Genomic DNA, 14,416 nt, shown 5'->3' on the forward strand with positions numbered 1-14,416 from the left:
TCCCTGGGTATCCCCTTAGTTACCCAAAGCACCATGTTTGCAAGCTGGGGCTGTTGTAGCCCATGCAGTACTGGCAAGCAGAAGACAGATGGTGGCCTGGTATCTGCGGCAAAGGGACATCCCAAATGGCACTGTGAATGCCCCAAGAGGTGGAGGGAGGTTGGAACAGGTTTTGTGCCAGATCTTTCCTAGATCAGTTTCTTACTGCACTGCGTGGAGCAATGAGGCACAAAACTACATCTGTGTAGATGCATCTTCTGTCTAATGTCATGAAGACACTGGCTGATTTTCTTCTCCTTCTGTTTTTTTTTAACAGAGTAGGAGTTTACCTTATAAAAACAAAACAAGCCTGTTAGTGGGCTGGTGGTAGTGTTGTTTCAAAGTGAATGCAGACGATTCAGAGAGTTGGATCGAATCCCTTTTTTTTTTTTTTTTTTCTGGCATGCTGAGTGATTTTGGCCAAGTCTCTTGTCTCTGTGCTTCATCTTATTTTTGCTTGTAAAACAAAGACAAAATTGTGTTCAGCTGAAAAGACCCTTTTTTATTCAAAGAGGTTTGTAACATGCAGAGTAAAGGGCTGTGGAAGGGCAGAGAAGTGACAAGTGGGTAAGTTATATAGCAAAGCAAAGGGTGCAAGCCTTTGTAACCATTTGGAAGAGTTATTTGGAATCACCAAATGGCAGGATTCTAGACCAAGTTGGTTTTTTTGTTATGCAAATCAAAACACAGCATCTTTTACAAATGTCTGTCAAGTGACATGTGGATCTTAAATGCAGGGAGTATTAGAATATCACCACAAAGGTTCCAGGTGCAGAGTCTGAGAGACATGATGAGTAATCAGTAAAACCTCACTTCTAGGCATGGTGGTTGCGGGGAGTGCAGCTGGCTTTAGAAACTGGCACAGGACAGTGGCAAGCTGTGCATTTCCAGGATTTCCACCAAGGTGGGGTGTTTTTGTGGAAGAGATGCTGCACCCCAAGCAGGACCCAGTGCTCAGAAGTGCTGCAGATGGGACATGAAGGCACCAGGGCAGCTAATTGCTGCAGTCTCTGCTCCCTTTCCTTTTTGCAGACCCTGGAGTGTGTCAGCTGTAGACCTCAAGAGTCATTTTAATAGGTGGCAATGAAACTATATGCATTTTCCAATTAATGGTGCAGGTAGCATTATTACATTTTTTCACCGCCTGTGTGATGTAGCAATGCTCAGGTCATTGTGGCCTTTCTGAAGAGGCAGGAAGAAATGGATAGGACTTCTGTGGGATGTCTTTTCTAGCAGCTTTCTTTCTCTTTAATAGAAGAGATCAAAAGAGATTGTAGAGAACTTACAGCAGAGACGAAATGGGTAGCACCAGGATAAATAAGGCACACAGTCTTTTGGATTTAGAGGACATCCCTTCATTTTTGCTCAGTACAGTCCAGTCTCTCCTTTTACAGTTTTCATGACAGATCTGACAAAGACAATCCTCTCTTTTAATGCTGAGCTATGAGTACTGCCAGACGCTCAGTTCTGTGAGAGCATGCAGTTTTGATCAAACCAAACCAATTATCCTACCAGAGTGATAGTTTACCATGCAGAGCATGTCCATCTTACGAGACACTACTGGAGACTTTCTTTTTTTTGTGGGGTGGGGGGAACGTACATGTAGGTAATTTTTAGACCTATACCATTATTAGTCTGCTAGAGAGCAAATGACACACTGTCTTGAAGGTAAGCTGCCTTTCAGCTAAATAAAGACTTAATTGTGGCACAAGTAATTCAACACACATAATGGAAGACAAGCACATTCCATCTGGAAGATCGATGATGTTGACAACTTATGAAAATTGTAAAATGTAACTATTATTACAGCAAGGTGGTGGGTAAGAAACAACATGGCCCAAAGTAGATCTTGTCAGCAAGGCTAATATATATATCTTGAATGACTTGAGACCCACTGAGGAGGAACTATAGCTGGTTTGAACCTCCCAATCAAGTGTGAGGTACTTGGGAGCTGGTCACAGAATAATTTTTGGAAATGTAGAACTGCAGGCTGGGCTGTAAAAATTAGAGAGAAATCAAGCGAAAGCTCAGCAATATTACAGTGTTAGGTCTGTGGGCCTCTAAGTGATGTCTCTGAGTCTTATTTGTTTTTTATTTAACTACTGGAGAAGTGGTCCTGTTGGTAAAAAATTTATTCCCATGTACCCCAGGCCACAGGCTGTGCAGGGAGGGCTTTCAGAGGTGACTGGTCTCAGCAGACTCTGTGAGCAGGCTCCCATCATCTCATGCAGCAGGCCTGGGGAGGAGGACTTTCAGTCCAAGAAAGGAAGGAGAAGGACATTGCAGTAAAAATAATCTAGGCTGCTTTGCAAGTCATTTAAAAATCTTGAAAAGAGTTGCTTATTTTTTAGAGCCCACTGGAAAGTATACATCAATGGAATATTTTTTTTTTTTGAAAGGTCGCATATTTCCTGAAAGGAAATTACTCCTCATTCTGAGTCTCAAATTCACTGTCACTCTACCACTCACCTAATGTGTGGCACTCTTAAATGCACTTGGCTTTAACTTTTCAGCTCTTCTGAGCAGCATCACCCTCTTTTCTCACGCTTTTGTGTTTTTTTCCCAGCCCTTTCCAATTCTTATACTGTTGTCAGCCTCCTTTGCAACGAGCCGCCTCTCTGACTCTTCTCCCAGGGCTCCTGTATGAACTCTCTACTCTCTCATGCTTTTATACCTGGTGTCTGCTGCTGATTCCTTCAAGACATTTTTTAAAATGCCTTTTGTGCTTCTTGCAAGCTCTTTGCTCTAAGCCCCTCTCTCCACTGTCACCCTCTCTCTCTGCCTTCCCTGCTGCAACCAAAAGCACACTCCCTCTTGAGTCTTTCCTATTCAAGCTGCAAAAAATGATATATTAAAGTAGTATGTTAAATTTGAACTGACAAGGGTTTGCACAGGACTGACATTTTTTTAAATGCCTATCTCAAAATATTCTTCCTTGTTACATGGTCTTTTGCTTTGTTGTGGCTTTTCTTAATTAGTTTTTGACTTGCTGCTGTAAAAATTCAGAAGTAAAGTTTCAGTGATATCTGAATTGATTTCCACGCATTCTATAGAAAGCATGATGGAAATTACACTGGAAATTGAACATTATATGCTGTGATAACTTGTAATTTGGAGGTATATTAACCTGCTTCCTCTAGGTAAAGAAATGTCTTATACAATAACTGTCCTCATTCAGGAGTTGACATTTCCTCCTGATGAGGCATTTATCGTATGGCTTGATTATCTTTCCGTGAAAACACTTCAACTCTGACCTTTCCAGATGCTATAGTGGGCTATGCTTTCACACTGACTGGCAGCTTGTGGTGGCATGAGGGCAACTGGGAATATGAGGTGTTCTGCCTACCCTAAATCATTGAGATGGTGACAACTTGTTGAAAAGCTCTTTGATGAAACCTAATTCCCTTCCTTTCTCTAGAAGATAACTTATCTAGCAAAGTAAAATGAGCTGATGTAACAGGAGATCACGTGGAAGCACAGAGCAGGTTGTGTGCTGGAGGGAGGGGTTGCACTGCTCCCCAGTACTGCTGATGGTGATGCCTCCTGGGTAGCTGACAGCTCAGGGAGATGACAAAATGTTTTCTGCCCAAGGTTCAGTGTTACGAGAGAGATTTAGGTACATAGCAAAACAGTGCTGAAACAAAGCCAGGTGCTGCTGTTATTGTTTGCTGATTCAGGAAGTCAGACCCCCCTGGTCTTCCCTTGGCTTACCCTGACCTGGGATGAGTGCAGAAGCTGGCTTATTTCTCTAGGAGATGTGAAAAGCCATAGGAATAAGCTGCACCATTTAAAGATTCTGATATTTTACTGCTATATGCAGCCAGGAAGGGGGCAAAGCAGGACTAGGGAGCGACCCATGGTGCCCCAACCACTTCCAAGGGCAGGCTGTGCATGCACAGCCCTCCCCTCTCACTTTGCTCACTTGAGGGCAAGCTCTGTCTGCAGCACAACTCCCACTGAAGTTGCTGTGAGATCTGCTAAAGTCAGTATACTAGCATCATGCCCTAATTTCTTTTGCAGTCACTGCCTGACTGGGTGTAACATAAAGGATGTCCTTGAAGTATCTGCTTACAAGAAAACATATGAAATGTATCCATGCTTTTGGGAGTACCTTAGATCTAAGCTGTGAATCCTACAAAAACTGCAAAAAATGAAAGCATCCACAGAATACATCTCAGTTTTGGTGTCATCTGAGAGTCAAAAGCCACTGGTTCATGCCCTGCATCACCAGCATGGCTGCAGAGAGTATAGGGCAGCATCCCTTGGGGCAAGGGCTGTCTGTACAGATGGGCTGTGCATGCCTCTGTGTGCACCCCATTAACAGGCACCATGAAGTCTGTCCCTCACATTTGCATCTGACCCTCCCAGAGAGATGTCATGGACGTTGTTAGCTTTTGTAGTTGGCTTGTGTTTTCCTTCATTGTACACTACAACCATTTTCCTATGGTCACATCCCCCCTGAAGAGCCCAGGGCTTGGTACATGGTTCTCTCTCTGCCAGCCTCCCGCTGGAGTGAGACTGGCTTCTGCAAGAGGGAAATCAGAGGATCAGGAGAGACACATGGCCTTACAAAGCTTTCTCTGTAAGGAGAGAGGTAGGGCAGTGGTGAACTGTCGGGCCTCATTAAAAGGAGCCCAGACAAAGACACAGGAATGACTGAGACAGCTGAATTCCCTCAGATTGTTGTCCCCTTGAGTTTTTGCTCTGAAATGATTTTCCCTGCGGGCTGCTATGCCATGCTCCTCTCGGCAGTGACTGTCTAGCTCCTGCAGTGTGCCTGCCTGCGCCTCAGTCCTCTGTAACTGCTTTTGGGAGAGAAAGTGCTCAATAATGCCTTGTTATGTAGAAGAGTTTTAGGAATATATGTGTATATATCTTCATATTAACAATAGCTAATTCTGCAAGATGAGCCTTGTGCTAGAAATGTTGTACTGCTTGTTTCTTCTGGTTGTCTGGCCCACCACCTCCAGCTGCTTCAACCAGAAAATCTGGTGTCACAGACACAAACCCACTGCTCAGGGAAAGCTCCCATGGGCTGAAGCAGTAGCGATGTGGGAAACACCTGGTACCTGGAAGCTTTAAATGTCCATATGGGTGTCCCAGGGTCAGGCTATTGAACACTTCAGAGACAAGAGCTGAGATCTTGAATATGACTCCAAATGTTGCAAAATGCTAGTGAAATGACTGAAGGTCAGATGTGATATGCTTGCAGTACCCTGCGCTGCTGAAGACACCCACTGCAGTTTTTTGTGCTTGTATCTGTGCTTACAAGGGAGCTCATTACCCAAACCAGAGCACCAAGCCTTTTTCAGTAAAAGCAAACTAGCAGTGCTGCTGATGCCCTTGTGACCTGGCAGCTCATTACAGCATACATATTGCAGAGCTGAATGCAACCATCATGCTGAGACTGGATCCCACACCCTCCCTGTGTCCCATTGTGTCACCCAGAGTTGTTTCGGTTCAGACCTGTTATTTTTACCCAGCAAGCAGCAGCCTCTAATGAGGAGAGGTCTCTTTCCTTGTCCAAGTCCCTGCTGCTTGGTCACTTCCAAGTTATAGTCTGAGGAGCAATGAGTTTTAATCCAGCAAAAGGGCTCTCTAGACTATGCAAAACCAGCTGCCACATCGAATTTCATAGATGCCTTGGAGGTCCCATGTTCAAACACTGGTTACTGTGATGTGGTCATTTTGGGTGGAGGCCACTATTGCGGGTACACTGGTGCTGGAGGTAACGGGGTCCCCGTTGCACCCCTATTGCTTAAGCAAGGCATGGAAAACCACAGCAGAGAAATGCCAACATGATGATTGCCAAAGGCGTGTCAAAGCCGGGTACTGAGTGAACAACCTAATTATAGCTGGCTGAACAGACTAGTAAGCAGAGGATTGCTTTTTAAAAAGGGGCTGTGTTGGTGGTGCCGAATGAAGACGTGTATGCAGGGCAATCTGTGTTTGGGACTCATTTGTGTGGCAAATGCAGTGGTTCAGGCATGGAGAAGATTACCCACCAGTAAACATAACCAGAATTAATATGCTAGTTAAATAAAGCCCAGACATGCTTAGCTATGGGTTGGAAAGGACTGCAAGAGATGAGAATCCTCCAGAGTTGAAAATGGAGGCAAAAGTCTGAGCTTGGTTTTACTCATGCTAGCATGAATCAAGAATAAATCCGGGTGGAGTGATGCTTACATGACAGAGGGGTAAAAGAGAGGAGTCAGTCCCTGCAGTCTGTCAGAAGAGAGTGTGATGTTATCAAGAGTTGTCCTTTATGTGCTTTCTATTGCTTATCTACCAATGTTAATTGCAAAAATAAAGCTCCTGTGTATCTTGCATGTCAAAACAGGATGCAAAGATTGGGAATGTAATTAACAGCCATTGATGGTGCACTGGAAGAGATGTCCATGTATGGAAAGAATGAGCTTTATAAATTTCCCCTAAGGAAGAGGTAGGGCAGGAGAACATAAGTCCTCTTTGCTCAGGTCCCTTGATGCTCTCCTGGAAGGCTTTCAGGTGCTGGTGTGACAAGGAGAAGGAAGAAGCAGATGTACTGGGCACAGCACTGAGGAGGATGAGCCCCAGGAGCAGGGCTGTGGTGCAACACAGTTATTAGCTACAGAGTAGCTCCACTGAGCTCCAAGGGCAAACCTGGCCTGTTCGGCAGCGGGTTGTGCGTGTAGAGGCTGCTCACACCTCCTGCGCTGGGAGCTGCCTGCCAGCGGCTAGAGCTGTGCACCCTAGAGGGGGAGTCGTGTTGTGACTCATTCCGCACTGCAGCCATGGAGGGTTGAGTAACGTTTGGTGAGCTGAGGGATGCAGCAACTTGTCAGAAGAGTTTGTGAGAAACTCCCTGCCAACATGCTGGAAAAATCTGTTTACAAAATGTGACATTTTTAAAGAAAAAAATCGATTTTGCCACATTACTTTTTTTTCATTTTTAACAAAGTACCTCCTCACTTCCTGCATCTTCAGCACCCAGTAGTCAGCATAAGAGCTGATGACGAGGCCTGAGGATCCAAGTTCCTTGAAGACAAAAGAGCCTCCTTGGTCCTTGGCCTGCCAGGCAGGCTTCCCACTCCCCCTTTCCCCCGCACAGACCATCCCTAAGCTGCTCCAGGGCTCTCCGGACTAAGCTGAGTTCCCAGGGTGCTCAGGCAGCCAGCTGCCAGGAGCCCTTCCTTGCATGTTGTGTTTCAAAATCAGCCAAAGATCCCTCAGCACCCATGTTCAAGTGTTGCTGAGAAATTAAACATTGCAGAAATCCAGCTGTGTGGAAAAGCATCAGGCTGTGGGTGTTCTGCCCAAAACCAGCATGTGGGGCTTACCACACTCCACATTTAGAGAAGCTGAAATGTCCCTGTCCCCACCAGCCCAATATGTGGCATATCTCTAACACTGTCGGCAGGACTGACTGGTTTTTGTCAGCATTTTGCTTTCTCTCCTGTGGCACCACCGAGGTGAGTGGGAATTGTAATCACTTTCTCCCCCCTTTCTTTCCAATTAGTGGTCCCTCTTTTATGCATCCTAAAATTGGCCCCTTGTGACATTTGCATGTCTACACGGCATTAACATTTCCAAATTGGCACACAGCAATGCTGTAGCTCAGCAACGCAACCACCTGACGTGCTTTTTAGCTAAAATGAGGGTATGCGTGTGTGTGCTGGCGGGGTTCAGAGGGGAATGGCTGAGATGACTAATTGGTCAGGGATTTTAACCCAATTAAGACCAGTTAATGGACTTAGGAGGTGGATCATTTGTAAATATCACTAAAAGTTGTAACTGTTTAATTGAAAAGAATTTGGAAGTTCCTGAGGTTTGACTCGACACCAGCTCCCGTCGCACTGTTGAGCCCAGCCTGGTGCTCACAGCTACAAGGCATCTGGGGGGCAACTGGATTTTGTATAATCATCCCTTTCCTGTACCTGATGACTGAGCACTTTTTGTTAGGGCTCTCCTCATCTTTTGGAGCCGATGCAAAGCCGAGGTCCTGACCGTGTGTGGTCATTAGAGATCCCATGGCATTCTAGCGGCGGTACTCTGGCCAGACTCCAAACTGGATAATTACATTACATTTCCCTAAATTCCCCCTGTAGTTTCCACTGGATACACTTTTCTTTTCACATCCTGACTGAATCCATACTGTAGCCCTGTAACTAATTAATTTAAGAACTCTGAAAGTATAAAATGCTATGTAAGTGCTACAAGTACTATTATTACTAGTGTCCCAGCGTGCTACTGAACAGCTGTCGTGGGCCAGCCCCACAGGTGGCTTTGTCAACGAAGGGGCTTCCTTTGGCGGAGCTTTGAGGCTCATGGCAAGAACACTCTATAAACATACAACAAAATAATATCCCTGGAAAAAGGAACAAGCAAGTAGATTGCATTTATTGAACTTTAAAAAGTTTAATACCAGTATAATCATCTTCTCCTAATCTCTTTGAATGAAACAGTTCAATAAATATATTCTTGTGATGTTGATTTACTCTCATTTATATTATAGTTACCCACACAGAGGTTAGCATGTCCTTACGTTAAGAACTGTACAAACTGTAGTAAGGGTTGGAGTTTTATAATCCAAATAAATCAGATGGACAAGTAGATGAAAATAGAAGAACTAGTCATCCCAAATGAGAAGCTATGGTTGCATGGACCAACATTTTTAATTCCCCTCTGTAATTCAGGCCTCAGTGTAGCAAGCTTGCAAAATACCTGCAGGCAGCTTTTCCTTGTTGGAATTTCTCAAAGAACAGGAGTGGCATGTTGATTGAGTTAAATCTCCCCAGAGAGCTGCTCCTGGAGAGGCAGTGGACAGGAACCTCCTGAGTCCTTTGGTGGTACTGTTGAGAAGACCAACAGTTCTTCACCCGGTTGCATGCAGCTGCCCAAGCACCAGTCTCAGCTGGGGCAGCAGTGGCTGTGCCATATAGACATGCCACTTCCTTGGTACTAACTCAGGAGCTTGACATGCTGTGAACATCCCTGAAATAGCCTGAATTTTCAGAGGTACTGAACTCTTATGAGTCAGCATTTAAACTACAGCATCTGTTGAGACGACCAAAGAGTTGCCTGGTGTTTGCTAACAGCCCTTACAGCTAGGTCAAAGGAAAGGGAGTGTATAGCTGTAAGTGGTATGGTAGGCTGTTGTTCATGGTCTGGCATTAGACACAGAATCATCTTTAGCATCAATTTAGGGTACATGCTGGACTACAAGGTAGGGCAGGGGGGCTGGCACTTAGCTGGAAAAACTGTGGCTGGAGCTGTCAGCTTGTCTCTCAGAGCTGGTACTTTCAAAGGCCAACTCGCAGGGCTGAGACCCCTCACGCTTTTCTAACAAACGGACACTATACATGCTAGCAGAAAACCTGCAAACTTCTCTCCAGTCTAGCTACCTGCCTCTGCATTTATTTATCTTGCTCATTCGATGACTGAGTGAATTGTTCCATATCCTCTGTAATTATTATATGTCATGTTTTGATATAAAGAAACGTGCTTACTTCAAGAGCAGCTATCATTTTAAAGGGATGAAACTCAAGCCTGAGGAAATTGCAATGATGCAGCATACCATCTGTTTAGCTGCTTTGGTTATGGTAGGCTTTATGAAGCCCATCTTGCTCAGGAGGATGAACTGGATGTGAATGGTTGACAATGACATTTAGAAGAGACAATCTGGCAAATAAGAAAGCATGAGTGTCTCCTGTGAACTGTTAAGTACTGAAAAAGCATGAATAGTGCTGTGTTATTACTAAAATGAGCTATTTTTAATGATTCCACTTATAACCCACCAGCCCTCACACATGACAGTTAGCAACAGCACTCAAAAAACATGAATAATAAAGAAAGCATTTTAAAAGTTGGCCTATATATTAACATATATTCTCACATGGGTCTCAGGTGTCTCTAATGAAGAAAGATGATTGCGCAAAGAGCTTACAAGAAAATCATGGATTTCGCCCTCCCACCTGAAAGTTATTGATTTAATTTAGTGTAATGATGCAGAGAAAAACCAAACAAGTTTGATTAAAATTTTCTGTGCTGTTTTTGAGCAGAAGCAGGGAGCTGTACTCATATGAGATGAGGAAAAGGGCATAATTTTATGTTTAACAGCCACTGAAGAAAATGCTCAACAAGATTTAGTGAAGTTACATTTTTTTGATTTAGCAGTTCAGGATAATTTGCACTGAACTTTAACAGTTTGGATGAGATCTGTCTCTGGTTAACAGATGTTAATTTTTAATACATCTTGGAATACCATTAAGGAGTGATAGACCACAACAAATACAGGAATAAAACGTTCTAGTTGTGATAGGCAGCTGAAAGAGGAGAAGGTGGTTTTAGCCCAAATCCAACTTCTAGCTGAGTAGGTTCATATCTGAGCAAGTGGTTCCAATGGTTGTCCAGCTTGGAAAGTCTCACATCTCCTTGCCTTGCTTTGCCAAAGGCAGAGGGTAAGATCAGCTCAGTGGTTTGGGCATTTTCAAGGTAGCTGCCACCATGTCTACCATCTAGGTAAGATGCAGCGTGCCATCAAGGACGCAGGGCTGCCTGGCTTCTCCCCTGCAGTGTGGAGTGGAGATCTAGGCAACATCCCCAGCTTGGAGTGAGCCACAGGAGATGGTACAGGACTGTGCTTTAAATATTGTCTTGCTGTGCATGCATTTACATCAAGGCTGTAAGTAGAGACCTCTCTCCAGTTAGGATCAGAATCCTGGCTTGCTCACCTAGATTGTAAAGATCTGACATTTTATTAAAAAAAAAAAAAAGGAAAGAAAATGGATCAAGCTGTGATGATCAGACTAGGGTTGCTCACTATCATTGTTTGGTTGTGGGACTTAAAAAAGTTAACCGGGGCCAGAAAGAACTTTGGATGCATTAGTGTTCTGGAGCATCCTGAAGGAAGGGAGAATGGGTGCAGTGGTGGGGTTAGCCCACACTGAGGGGGTTCAGATATTTCTCCCAAAAAGAGTGGGCCAACTTCAAGGCTGCAGCTGCAGTGCTGTCTGCCTCTTCTGTTAGAGTCGCCTTGCTGGGCCAGAGAGACAGCAAGCTCTGAAGCAAGCTGAGGCACAGGGGGCTGCATTGCATGGTGGTCTGAGGTGGTTCTGTATGAGCAGGGAAACCTAGAGGTCTTGTTTCTGCTTTTGGAAAGGGCAGTGTTCAGTCCCAGTTCTGATCTTTGGGCTTTTTATGTCTTTTATATTTCAGGCTCAGTGGAGAAAATGCAGAAATTGAGCTAGAAGCAAGGATCAGGACCCAAGAGTGGGCTTCAGTGTGCTACAGAAATTGTAAAATGTGTTGTTTGAGGCCCAGAACTTATGTCGGTCCCTCTACTGACACGGCTGCTTCTTTCCCTGTAGTGGTACTCCTCCTCTGCTGTGATGTCGTGGCAGAGTGCTGCACTGGCAAGCACCGCTGTCGGGGTGAGGAGCATGCTGGGTTAGCAGGTCCCCAAGCCCTGAACTAGGAAAGCAAAGGTTAGCCGGGCTAGGAAGCAGCTTGGGGATGTGTTAGTGCTTGGGACCATCCTTAAGGAAGGGGAAATCAGCCGCTAGGGATAGGTAAACAGTCATGCTGACACACAGCAGAAGGATTAGCACTTTGATAGAGATGCTGTCTGTGGCTTTGAAAAAAATAATTCCTTGCCACTGGAAAAAATGCCATTTTAGTCTCTTTCCCGTCCTCAGTCCTCTTTGTCTGAGAGAAGGTAACTCGATGTCATCCTGGCAGGGAATCTGAGAGTACCATAGGAAAGGCATGATTTAGGAAAGCAGCTGAAGTGCTTGCCTGCATGCTCGGCTGCCCTGAGCCCCTTTTTCTTTGGCACTGAGGATGTGCAGGGAGCTGCAGTTCCAGTGGTGCAATGTGTCCTTTGCACCTCCTTGGTCCACCCTGTGTCCTGTGTGTCCCTTTCTGTGCACTGTTTCAGTCCCTGCTCCTCAGGTAAGACAACCACGTCTGGAGCTGAAATTACAAAAATGAGCCAAATCAGCCCCAGACTAGGTTAGCTCAATGGTGATCTGTGGTTGTTACACTTCCTTATGGAAGCGCAGCTTCTTCTACCAGTCACAGCCAGTGAACCAGTGATTTATGCACATACTTGTATTTTTCCAGGGCTTTGACCAAGACCTTGTTTCCATCCAGAAAATTAAGGTGGATGATTTCCAAACCAGACGTTCATGAGTATAATCCTTATTTATGTGAGAACTTTCATAAGCCCTAGCTTTTTATTGCCATTGCACTTGCAGTGCCTTTAATGGCTGTAGGTACATAACGGGTAGACCTTCAGGAGAACAGCGTCATCACTCAAGTTCAGTAATCCTTTTTCAAGCAGATGTTGAAGGATTTACCAGGACCTCATGATATGTACACCTGGACACCTCTGAATTTGATTTAAAGGTGCTCACAGAGTAGTAATTAACTCAGAACTGCCAAGCACAAATACAGTTCAAGGAAATAATATTTCAGCTTTTCAGCACTTAAATGGAAAAACGAATTAATCATTGGCAATTACTGAGTTAAAAGACTTAACTCATGACTTGAAATACTCCCACACAATTTTGTTTCCAAAGCTTTCATTAACTGAGCTAATAATTACTACTACAATTAGGGATGTGAGGCATTAAGAAGTCCAAGATAATACAACATATGTAGTTATTTAAAAAAATCACCAGTCAGTTTTGCAGCGTGTAAGAAATTCACCTTGTCTCTTGTTTGGAAACGTTCCATTTTCACACAAATACTCACCGCCTTGGACAGTAAAACTGTCCCCATGCTGGCAGAAAGCATCCTGGGACAGCCTCAAAACAAAGCTTTGCTCTGGCTCCTTGTGTTTACCTGGAGGAACTTGTGGTCACCATCAGGGGTCTAAATTTGTTGAAAGGTTATTTTTTCTGGAGTATATAGAATGAAGCTGGTATGTCTGATAGTTTCGGATCGGGTCTCGTATCAGCATAGATGGTATTTTTTATTCATATCCCTGGGTTTGTCCTGTTGAATACAAAGGCGATTCAGCGGTGGTAATTGAAGGAATGACATCAAATGCTAAACTAGGCCAATACTGAAATCTCAAACAATCGTGTCTTTATGGCAAAACATCTCCTCACAAAGTGACGGGTCCTCAGCCAAGAGGAAAGCTTGGAAAAAAGAAGAGGTGGGTGGGAAGGGAGGTCACAGAGATGTGAAGGGTGGCTGGCAGTGAACTGTTTGAGAGCTTGACTGGCAGAGAAGAGAGGAAGAGGAGGAAAACTAGGACCCCTTTTTTAATTTTCAGAATGGTATTCTCATGCACAGAGAAGCCCAGCTTTGATCAGGGGAAGGGTTAACAAACACACAAACAGACTGTGATCTTAAACAGATACTTTTTTACTTTTTGGTTTATTAGCTTAATTATTTCTTGCCAAGAAAATGTGGAAAAATGCTGCTTTGCATCAATACAAAGTGATTTATTTTCTTTCTTTTTTTCACCCTAACTTGGGTTAGCCACTGAACAAGAAAAACGGTTATTTGCAGGGCTGTGGTGTGTCTCAGGCATTCCCCAGTGCCAGCTACCTGGGGACACATACCCTCACCCAGCATGCTTTGCACAGCTGACCTCAGGGCACACAAGGGACTGGTGTAAGGCCAAAGGAAACAGGGATGCAGCCTTTAGGAGAGATGAGGACTTGCTCTGCATTTTCCTGTAGTAACACCTATGTTGGTGGAGTTCCTGGATGAATAACTTAAGGATCTTGCTATAGTGTTGTACAGTCCCTTTTAGGAAGAGAATTGTAAAGCACTGATCTTGATTTTTTTTAGTCAAAAGCAGGATGGCAGAGGACCAGAAATAAGAGTCCTGGCAACATAATGAATGAAATTAATTATTTGGAAGTTGCTCTGCAGCTATTAATTTTTTTCTCCTTTGAATGATGTGTATGTATGTGTGTGCACATCAGCGTATGTATAATTCAGCAGCTGTGGGCATGGGGAACTGGGAAATTCAAAAAACTGTGGCAAAAAGCAGGAAGTTAGGGGGGGAGGCAGATGCATCCTGAGGTACTCCCTGGTCAGGTGCTGATGGAGTCTCTGGGATACAGATTTGCTTTGCAGTGATGATGGGCTTTACACAAAATCTTACCCTTATGGCTTGTCTTACCTTGTTGGCTTGTTGGTGATGGACTTGAGAGCTTATTCGTGTCAGAAATGTTCACTGATCTGGTCCTCCAGCCCCAAAAAGCCTGAGCTATTGGTAATTCCTTATATAAAGCTTCAAGGCTTTTGGAAACAATAGGAGAGAGATGGGCTTAAACCAAAATCAGAACATGTCTAGGCACTGAAATCCTTTGGTCTCATTTTTCTTGGACACTGCAGCATGTCTCTGTGGCATCAGTCATTAGGCAAAGCATTTGCA

The sequence above is a fragment of the Falco cherrug genome, chromosome 11, assembly GCF_023634085.1.
Source record: "Falco cherrug isolate bFalChe1 chromosome 11, bFalChe1.pri, whole genome shotgun sequence".
Classification (NCBI taxonomy): Eukaryota; Metazoa; Chordata; class Aves; order Falconiformes; family Falconidae; genus Falco; species Falco cherrug.